Consider the following 10,483-nt stretch of genomic DNA (forward strand, 5'->3'; position numbering starts at 1 on the left):
AGTTTCACCCATTGTGGCCAACTTGTACATGGAAGAAGTGGAAAAGAAGGGTTTGCTATCCTACCCTGGAACACCACCAAGCCATTGGTTCAGGTATGTGGATGACTCCTGGGTGAAAATCAAATCTCAGGACGTACCACAATTCACGGATCACATTAACTCAGTGGACCGACACATCAAATTCACCAGGGAGGATATGAACAGTGGCAGGTTAGCCTTCTTAGACTATGAGACTTCCATCAGTAATGGGGGACATCTAAAAGCTGATGTGTACCATAAACCTACACATACGGATCAGTATTTAAGGTTTGACTCTCATCATCCACTGGAGCATAAACTGGGTGTCATCAGGATGCTACAACACAGAGCGAACACCATCCCCACTGACACAGCGGACAGGGAGGCAGAAGAACATCACATCAAGAAGGCCCTGAGTAAATGTGGTTATCCCAGCTGGACTTTTGTCAATGCTGGGAAGGCTCCTAAAGAAAGCTCCAGCCGATCCAGGAGAGAAGGACAACCGCTGCCTATGTGAAAACCTGTAGTGATCCTGTACGTGTCAGGAGTATCGGAACAGCTGAGACGCATTTTATCTAAACACCAGGTCTCTGTGGCTTTTAAACCCCAAAACACGCTGTGCCAAAAATTGGTCCACCCCAAGGATCGGGTCCCCCGACACAAATGCAGTAACATAGTGTACGCTGTTAAGTGCCAGGAGGATTCCCAGGATTTATACATCGGGGAAACCAAACAACCTTGGAAGAAGCAGATAGCACAACACAGAAGACCTACCTCGTCAGGCCAGGACTTTCAATGATGAGGACACATCCTGGACAGGAAGGAACGCTGGTTTGAGCGCAGAGTCAAGGAGGACATTTACGTGAAAAGGGAAAGACCATCTCTGAATCGGAAAGAAAAGAGCTCTAATTTCTTTATTGCAAATTTGACAACAGAAATAAAGAAATAAAGAAATAAAATCAAACATTCAGCGGCACTAAGTTCTGTAACTCTTACGTCTATTTTCACCTGTTCAGCAGGCGTGGGACTCCGGTTCTGCGATAGGACCAAAATCTCATAACCATCTCATATAAGACATTTCTCATCCCGATAACCATATATATCACAAAATAGTGTTTTTTCTCTAAATTCTGTGAATCTTGGGCAACTCGAGTTGTGTGAATTTTTTTGAGCTATCGTGTACCTGGAGTCGAGTGTTTTGACCGATGCATGAAACTATATATTTTTAGATACAAGTTGTAAGGGCTGCCATTTTTTGTGAGTATTTATTACGTGGCGTGCGGCGAGGAAAACACTGTTCTAACGTTTGAGTCGAAAGTTTATTTTGAGCACCTGACGGCTCTTTTTTGCTTCTGATCTGTAAACACTCTCCATACTCTTTCACGTAACTCTTGCGTAGGTGGTAGAAGAGGTTTGCCATGTTTGAGTCTGTGGTGGGGACCGGTTTGCGGCAACAATAGATGTTTTCATTTTGTTATCCGATATATTTCATCATATCACACAGCCCTAAGTGTGATAGCCCTAAGTGTTGGAGGTCATGTCAGTGGGGGGATCCACGGGTTTCTCTGTGAATTTCACATTCCTGTGCCAGCTTGTTAGGTGCTCATTCAGAATTAAAGTTTCATTTCAAAGAAGAAAGAAGTTTTCTTCCCACTCAGAGTGTACACCGGATGCTAATGTTTTTGTCACTTTTTACAGACTCAAACTCAAAGGACTGTCTGTACTTCCAAGCTTGAAACGCTGCATGGTCATACTCTCTCCTAACTTTAACTTTACCAGAGGGACACATCGTGTGCCTCAACCTCACAGGGTGTTTCTGTCTTTTGCCACAAACTGTTCTTTTGGTTTCTTTTTACCTTCCTTGGTTAGGCATAGGGATTAGAGATCTGATCTAGATTATAGTATTGAAATTTTGGGACACATCATCAGTAGCGGACTTTGGATTCATTGGGTGTTTCGATCATTATCACTAGACACTCTGATCCAGGAGGCCCTGCCAGGGCTGATCAGGCCCCGGAGTGTGTCACTGGTTTATGTTAAATTGTTATTTCTCTTCCACTATATTCTGTTTAATTTCCACAATTTATTTTCTTCTATCAATTCACTGCAAAATGAGAAGTAATACTTACCTCTTTGATATTTAAGGAGCCTCACTTCTTTAAAGGGATAGAAAAGGCAATAAAGAGAGAAGTAAGACAAAAGACACAAGATAAGAGAGCTGAGAGCCGATCTGGCATCCCACACCTTCCTGCCGGATCGGGTTGTATGCTCTACCTCCCCACTGTATCCCAGAGAAGAGAAAAAGAGAGGAAAGAGCAGAACATTTTTTTTATTCCTCCGTTAGTTTTCACTGCCATAAGGTTAACTGCACAGCCCCCAGAATGCCCTGAAACAGCTGTACCAGTCAACCGGGGTTTGGGTTTATCATCATAAAATTTCTAGTGTTAGGTTTTCTACCCTTTTGGAATCCTCTGCTGAGGTAGACCCACCGTGGGTTGATCAATCCTTGGCATGTGTCTCACGGTTAGCTGACTGCCTTAGCAGGCCAAGTGATGTCAGCCCTCTTTAACCACAGCCAGTCTTGTGGTCTTCTCAGCAATGTCCTCTGATTCCAATCTGTCTAAGCAGATGCAATGGGACACACATCTTCCAAAAACTTCACCTTTTGTCTCATCAGAAGACCCTTGCCCCACCCTCAATAAAGACCTTTATTTAGAAACATTTTGCATTTTGTGTTTACTTATTTTTGTCTAAAATGTAAATTTGTTTGATGATTGAAACATTTAAATGTGACAAACATACTAAAATAGGAAATCAGGAAGGTGTTAGGGCTGCCATGATTAGTCGACTAGTCACGATTACATCGACTATCAAAATCGTCAACAACTAATTTAATAGTCGACGCGTCGTTTGAAGGTTTGTAAGATCCCAAAAGACGCAGGAATAAGTAGCAGGATTGAAGAGTGTAATAAGAGACTTAAACAGAAGATGGCAGCACTTCATGTACAAAGATGCCAGCTGCTGTTAAACCCCGAAGAAGATGAAGCTGTGTCCCAGAATTCATAGCGCGGCCCTGCTCAGTTTCCAACAATGGCGGCAGCTAGTTAGTTTTAATATTACTCTTATTATTCTTTCTGGGTCACAAAATAAACGTTTAACATACTTTCAGGCGAGAATGTAGCTGTGTAAACCTCAAATATCTGCTCAGTTTATCAGGACACTACATATTTTCAAAAGCGCTCTGACGTTTTCAGAGACGTCTGTTAACCACCAGCTCGATAGCTAGCTGGGGTTCATGGCTCACTAGAGCCGTGAGAACACCCACCGCAGTCTTTCTCTACTCAGGTTAAACATGATATATAAGTCACTTAAAAATGTTATTGTTTGGCTTTTTTCAGTATTTTATTTGTTCCTGAGTAAATCGGTTTGGCTGAGATTTAATTATAGTTTTTACACAGCTGAATAAACGTCAAGCAGACAGCTGATTATCAGAAGTGTGAGATGCTCGAGAATATACTCCGGTGTCCTGTTATATCTTAGATAGCAAAGAGCAGACGGCTGAGTTTATTAAACTTCACCAAAACAACCTGCAAATTTCATTAAAATTTAATAAACTATCATCTTGTCTTTATTTTTAGTCAGCACATACCTTAAACACTTCAAGCTGTAAGCTAATGATAGTTATATAAGAGCAGATGCTGCTGGTGCAATAAGCTGGATGCATGATCTGATTAGTCGACTAATCGCAAAAATAATCGGTGACTAGTCGACTATCAAAATAATCATTTGTGGCAGCCCTAGAAGGTGGCAAACACTTCAAATCAAATCATAATTTATTTCTATAGCACATAATAATACAACAAAGTTGACCAAAGTGCTTCACAGTCGGTCAGAGCAATAGCAAAAGACAGTTCGAATAAAAAACAGTTAAAAGGAGGGCAGGAAACAATATGGGTAAACAACATAACTAGCCACAAAATAACAAAATAGTTTGAATCAAAAGTCAGACTAAATAAGTTTTAAGATGCAATTTAAAAGACTGGATGGACTCGGAGAAGGGAATATAAGGAGGGAGATTATTCCTGAGTCTGGGTGCTACGATAGCAAAGGCCCGATCACCTCTGGACTTCAGACGAGACCTCGGTTGCGTCAGGAGCATTTGATTGGAAGATCTAAGTTCTCTATTAGGGATATACAAATGGAGGAGTTCGCATGGATAGCTGGGAGCCAAATTGTTTAGAATTTTAAAGGTAAGCAAGAGAAGTTTGAAATTGATACGATATTCAACAGGGAGCCAATGTAAGTTGGCTAAAAATGGTGTGATGTGAGCACAATTTCTAGTACAGTGGGGCAAAAAAGTATTTAGTCAGCCACCGATTGTGCAAGTTCCCCCACTTAAAATGATGACAGAGGTCAGTAATTTGCACCAGAGGTACACTTCAACTGTGAGAGACAGAATGTGAAAAAAAATCCATGAATTCACATGGTAGGATTTGTAAAGAATTTATTTGTAAATTAGGGTGGAAAATAAGTATTTGGTCACCTCAAACAAGGAAGATCTCTGGCTCTCACAGACCTGTAACGTCTTCTGTAAGAAGGTTTTCTGTCCCCCACTCGTTACCTGTATGAATGGCACCTGTTTGAACTCATCATCTGTATAAAAGACACCTGTCCACAGCCTCAAACAGTCAGACTCCAAACTCCGCCATGGCCAAGACCAAAGAGCTTTCGAAGGACACCAGGAAAAGTATTGTAGACCTGCACCAGACTGGGAAGAGTGAATCTACAATAGGCAAGCAGCTTGGTGTGAAAAAATCAACTGTGGGAGCAATCATCAGAAAATGGAAGACATACAAGACCACTGATAATCTCCCTCGATCTGGGGCTCCACGCAAGATCTCATCCCGTGGGGTCAAAATGATCATGAGAACGGTGAGCAAAGATCCCAGAACCACACGGGGGGACCTGGTGAATGACCTGCAGAGAGCTGGGACCAAAGTAACAAAGGTCACCATCAGTAACACACTACAACGGCAGGGAATCAAATCCCGCAGTGCCAGACGTGTTCCGCTGCTGAAGCCAGTGCATGTCCAGGCCCGTCTGAAGTTTGCCAGAGAGCACATGGATGATACAGCAGAGGATTGGGAGAATGTCATGTGGTCAGATGAAACCAAAGTAGAACTTTTTGGTATAAACTCAACTCGTCGTGTTTGGAGGAAGAAGAATACTGAGTTGCATCCCAAGAACACCATACCTACTGTGAAGCGTGGGGGTGGAAACATCATGCTATGGGGCTGTTTTTCTGCCAAGGGGACAGGACGACTGATCCGTGTTAAGGACAGAATGAATGGGGCCATGTATCGTGAGATTTTGAGCCAAAACCTCCTTCCATCAGTGAGAACTTTGAAGATGAAACGAGGCTGGGTCTTCCAACATGACAATGATCCAAAACACACCGCCCGGGCAACAAAGGAGTGGCTCCGAAGAAGCATTTGAAAGTCCTGGAGTGGCCTAGCCAGTCTCCAGACCTCAACCCCATAGAAAATCTGTGGCGGGAGTTGAAAGTCCGTGTTGCTCGGCGACAGCCCCAAAACATCACTGCTCTCGAGAAGATCTGCATGGAGGAATGGGCCAAAATACCAGCTACTGTGTGTGCAAACCTGGTAAAGACCTATAGTAAACGTTTGACCTCTGTTATTGCCAACAAAGGTTATGTTACAAAGTATTGAGTTGTATTTTTGTTATTGACCAAATACTTATTTTCCACCCTGATTTACGAATAAATTCTTTACAAATCCTACCATGTGGATTCATGGATTTTTTTTTCACATTCTGTCTCTCACAGTTGAAGTGTACCTCTGGTGCAAATTACTGACCTCTGTCATCATTTTAGGTGGGGGAACTTGCACAATCGGTGGCTGACTAAATACTTTTTTGCCCCACTGTACCTTGAGGCACACCACAGTAATAGGGGCAGAGGCCGAGGAGTGCGGCCCCATGGCTACGGAAAATGATCTCTCCGAGAGATAAGATTTGAACCAAGATAAAACTATGCCTTTAAGACCAACCACATTTTCCAGTCTTTGAGATGGGAATGTTGTGGTTGACCATATCAAAGGCAGCAGTCACATCAAGTAAACCCTAAGTAACGTTGTCTCAGTACTATGGTGAGGTTTAAAGCCAGACTGAGATTTTTCATTGATACCGTTAGTATCAAGGAAGGTCTGAAGTTGTTTTAGAACCACTTTTTCCAGAATTTTGGATATAAGAGGGAGTTTGGAGATCGGTCTGTAATTAGTTAGAACACTTTTCACATCACTGTAGCTAATCCGTACACTTTGAGTTCCTTACAGAGAACTCTGCTCCTTATACAACAAGATGGTTCTGAGACCCCTCCAGACTCTGCTAATGTTAATCAGCTCCAGCTGGTTCTCCATTCACTGTTTATAGGGATACTGATTACTCTCATCAATTCTCTGCTCACTCTAATCTGATAAAATTGATCTCCCCTGGTCCAAAAATATTTCTGACTGTTAAAAGGAGAGGTGAAATATGCTGCATGCACCAATTCATTAGGATTTATTTTGCATAAAGCAATGAAAACTTCTCAGGTTCAATAATTGATGGTACCATTAGATTTTTTTCAGTTAATGTAGGACTTAGATAATTTTGTTTAAAATTTTTGTGGAGTGTCCCCACTCTTTTGGAAGCACGATTATAAAAGTCAAAAACATATTCACATTAAAGTGTGTTTTTAATAAGAGTTGTTAAAAAAAAACTATCACACAAATCTCTCTCTGTTTCCTTTACATGTAGGTCAGGTTACCATAGTAACAACACACCTGTACCTCAGCATATGAAGCGATGCACCAGATTTACAAAGGAAATATGATCACTGACTTCTGAAAATGTTACACTGATGTCAAAATCATACTCACAGTTTGAGTTTTTATGTTTAACTTGAAAATATTTCACTGATTACACAACACATAAAAAACAAACCTTATGATGCTTCAGAGATGTGATTTTACCTTCAGTACTGCCTTGATAACAGACTAGATAACACCAAACATACAATGCCTTCTGCTCCTATCAGTGCAGCGACACAAGCAAGTTATACACATGCCATTATTAGCAATACAGCTTGACAGCAATGATTCAGAGCTCATAAGATCTAATCTTTCGGTATTTTATTGAAAAAAAAAGCCTTTTATGTAGTAGTGAACGTTAATACTGTTCATCACTAATGACAAGTTTCATACTTGTCACACTCATGGAAGACCAAAGAACACCTTCTACCCGTCGGCTGTCAGAACTCTCAGTGCACAAGAACACTGACACTACTTTGATCCTAGGTAATCTGAGTGTGTACGTGCGTATGTGTGAGTGAGTGTCTTGTGCAATATCCTGGCAGGTGTGCAATTATCATCCTACCCAATAGTTCCACTATCCTTAATGACGAAGGCCCTTCCACCCTTACTTATTATATTATAATGCCCTTGTATCCACCCCTACAATGTTTCTTTTAACTTATACATTGTGTATATAGTGTGTTTTCTTAATATTGTTGTTTTTAAACTTATCACTTTCTTGCACCTATGCGGTCTTGCTAGCTAATTTTGCTGTGCAGGCAACTGTACAATGACAGTAAATGAAGTTCTAAGTTCTAAATATTGATCTCATCATTAATCATATTCTTCCACACAGTTTTGTCTCAGCATCTCCAAACATCTTCACATGTGAGTTTTGTGCCTAATCATGATAGTAATGCATTAGTAAATGCATTTGCTTAAAAATTAACAAGCAAACTCCACTACCACAGTGTCCTACCTGGACTTTGTATCTTCACCAAAAATAAATGTTTCAAGTAGGTGCTTAATAGCTATGTAGAAAATGTAACATACATCAGAAATTGTAACAAACTCATGACCCAGGATATGGTGTGTTATTTAAATAGTCTAAAATCAACTAAAAATAAGTTCTAAGATAAAAGGTTTTATCTGAAAAGTAGACAAAAACTGTCACATTGACTTAAGTCAAAGAAGGATGTAAGGGTTCCAAACCACAGTGCATTTATGTACAGTGAATGAAACATATTTTAGAAAGGTCATTGCAGTTGTGAAGGTCCAGTCTCCCCAAGACTTCAACAAAGTCAAAACAAACAACCAGTTCTCTCCCAAAATCCTCATTCGAGTCTGCTGCACCACTGTGAAGTAATCTCCAAATAAACCTGAGCACAGGGACAGGCAGGTCAAAAATACCCTTCACAATAAGTACTAAAACACAACAAAAGTTGGCACCATGATTCACTAACTGTTTTCATGCAACGATGCAGTGAAGACTGACTGCCTACTGCTTCCTTATAAAGCAGGTCATGAGGTCATCATGAGCAGGTGTGTGAAAAAACTGTGAAATGGGAGAGAGGAGACAGAGAACACAAAAACACACAGGAAATGGCAAGTCGCACAGCAAGCACCAAGGGACCCTGACAAAAGTTGAACCATTAAAAACAAAGTCTTCTAAAAACTTACAAACATCTGTCATGTGGAATAAAAATTAAACAAAACAACTCTGATTTACTCAAAAATGTGCATTTTGAATCTATAATATAGAAATGATGCTGGGGGAGTACAAGAGTACAAAATTACAATGCAAGATCACCACCCACACAAAATGCCATAGGGGTTTGGTATGGCGTTATTTTTGTGCCACTAATATGAGCGCATGTAAAAAAAAAATTGCAGGTGCAAGTGTTGCATTTTGAGGAGACACACACACACACACACACACACACACACACACACACACACACACAATAGCAGCCCCTCTCGCTCAGTTTTTGCATTTGCGCTTGCTCACAATGTGTTGCTCGTGCTCTCAACATTTCTGCCCGTGCGCGCTCAACTCTTTCGAATTTCGAAAAAACATCGGTGCAAATTATAAGTCTGTATCATGATATCTGGTGTTTTCGTGTTTGTTGGTTTGTTTTTATTTTGTTTTATTTTGCGAGTTGGTTATTAGATGCTGCTCCAGTACCTTGGGGCACCAGAAAATCCCCCGCCACCCCACCCTCTTCTCTCTGCGCCGCAAGCAGCAGGCGCCCTTACTCCCAGCAAATGGGCGATAGAAAACCGATCGGTGCCTATGCCATTCCCAATATGCGCTGGCTGACGTCGAGGCAGCATGAGTACTAGCATTTTTATTTTTTTTGCCGATGCCCGTGATGCCGCCCCCCACCACGATGGTGGGGGGCGGTAACTGCCCGTGTCGCCCGTATCTAAAACCGCTACTGGTGCCAAGCAGCATTTATGAAAACCAGTGGTAATGTCTTGTGTATCCACCAGGGGGTGCAGTGCTAATGGAAGTTCATTCACTTACAGCTTTCTACACTATGCGTGCTTTGCATTGATCACGGTGTCTATAAATATAACAACAGCGGTTGTGCACACTGAAAAGGCAAGATACATCAGAAAAAAGTGATGCTTTCATTTTATGTTTATTGCTGAGTAATGTTTCTGAACATGAAAGCATGGCACTGCGATGGTTTTTCATTCAAAAATGAAAATCTAAATTTAAATGTAAATTGATTGTTGGTTGGTCCTGTCAGAAAAGAATGTATTTTAGACGTGATACAAAACAGCAAGTCAGAGATGATAGCAACAACAGTGTATATGCTTTTGCATTCTGCCATAATTAAATAATGTGCGGAAAATACACTACAAGTCAAAAGTTAGGACACGCCTTCTCATTTAATGGTTTTTCTTTACTTTCATCACTAAAGGCTTGCTAGCAGCCTTCATTTTCACTAAAGGCATCAAAACTATGAATAAACACATATGGAATCGTGTAGTAAACAAAAATGTGTGAAATAACTCAAAACATGTCTTATATTTTAGATTCCTTGGTCTTCTTTTGATGAGCTTCATGAGGTAGTCACCTGAAGTGGGTTTTCCAACAGTCTTCAAGGAGTTCCTGAACACTTGTTGATGCTTTTGCCTTTACTCTGCGGTCCATTTAGTCCCAAACCATCTTGATTGGGTTTAGGTCAGGTGACTAATTGCTGTGCTAGAATTGGCACAGCACTTCCATCACTCTCCGCCTTGGTCAAGTAGCCCTTATACAGTCTAGTGATCATTGTCCTGTTGAAAAATAAATGACGGTCCAATATTTTTTTTTTATAAAGAGTTGTACAAAGAGTCTTATTTTGACTTTTAATTTTGTTAGGCCTGATTTGTCAGTTTTATGCTTAGCTGAGACTAGGAGAGTTTAACTGAACAGCACCATTATATCCTGCAAATAAATAAACACAATGCATCAATTATTTATTCTGGACCATAAAGCTGGAAGTTGGGTGTGACATACTGTTTTCATATCTAAACATCAAAACAGAAACATACCCAAAGATACTGTTAGGTTCCTTTCAAAGATAGGTTCCATTTTGGCAAATAAATGAGTAAAGGTCATG

The sequence above is a fragment of the Aulonocara sp. 'chitande type north' Nkhata Bay genome, linkage group LG6 (genome assembly GCF_057382095.1).
Source record: "Aulonocara sp. 'chitande type north' Nkhata Bay isolate Kocher_YH1m ecotype deep benthic linkage group LG6, A_spYH_male_GT1.1, whole genome shotgun sequence".
NCBI lineage: Eukaryota > Metazoa > Chordata > Actinopteri > Cichliformes > Cichlidae > Aulonocara > Aulonocara sp. 'chitande type north' Nkhata Bay.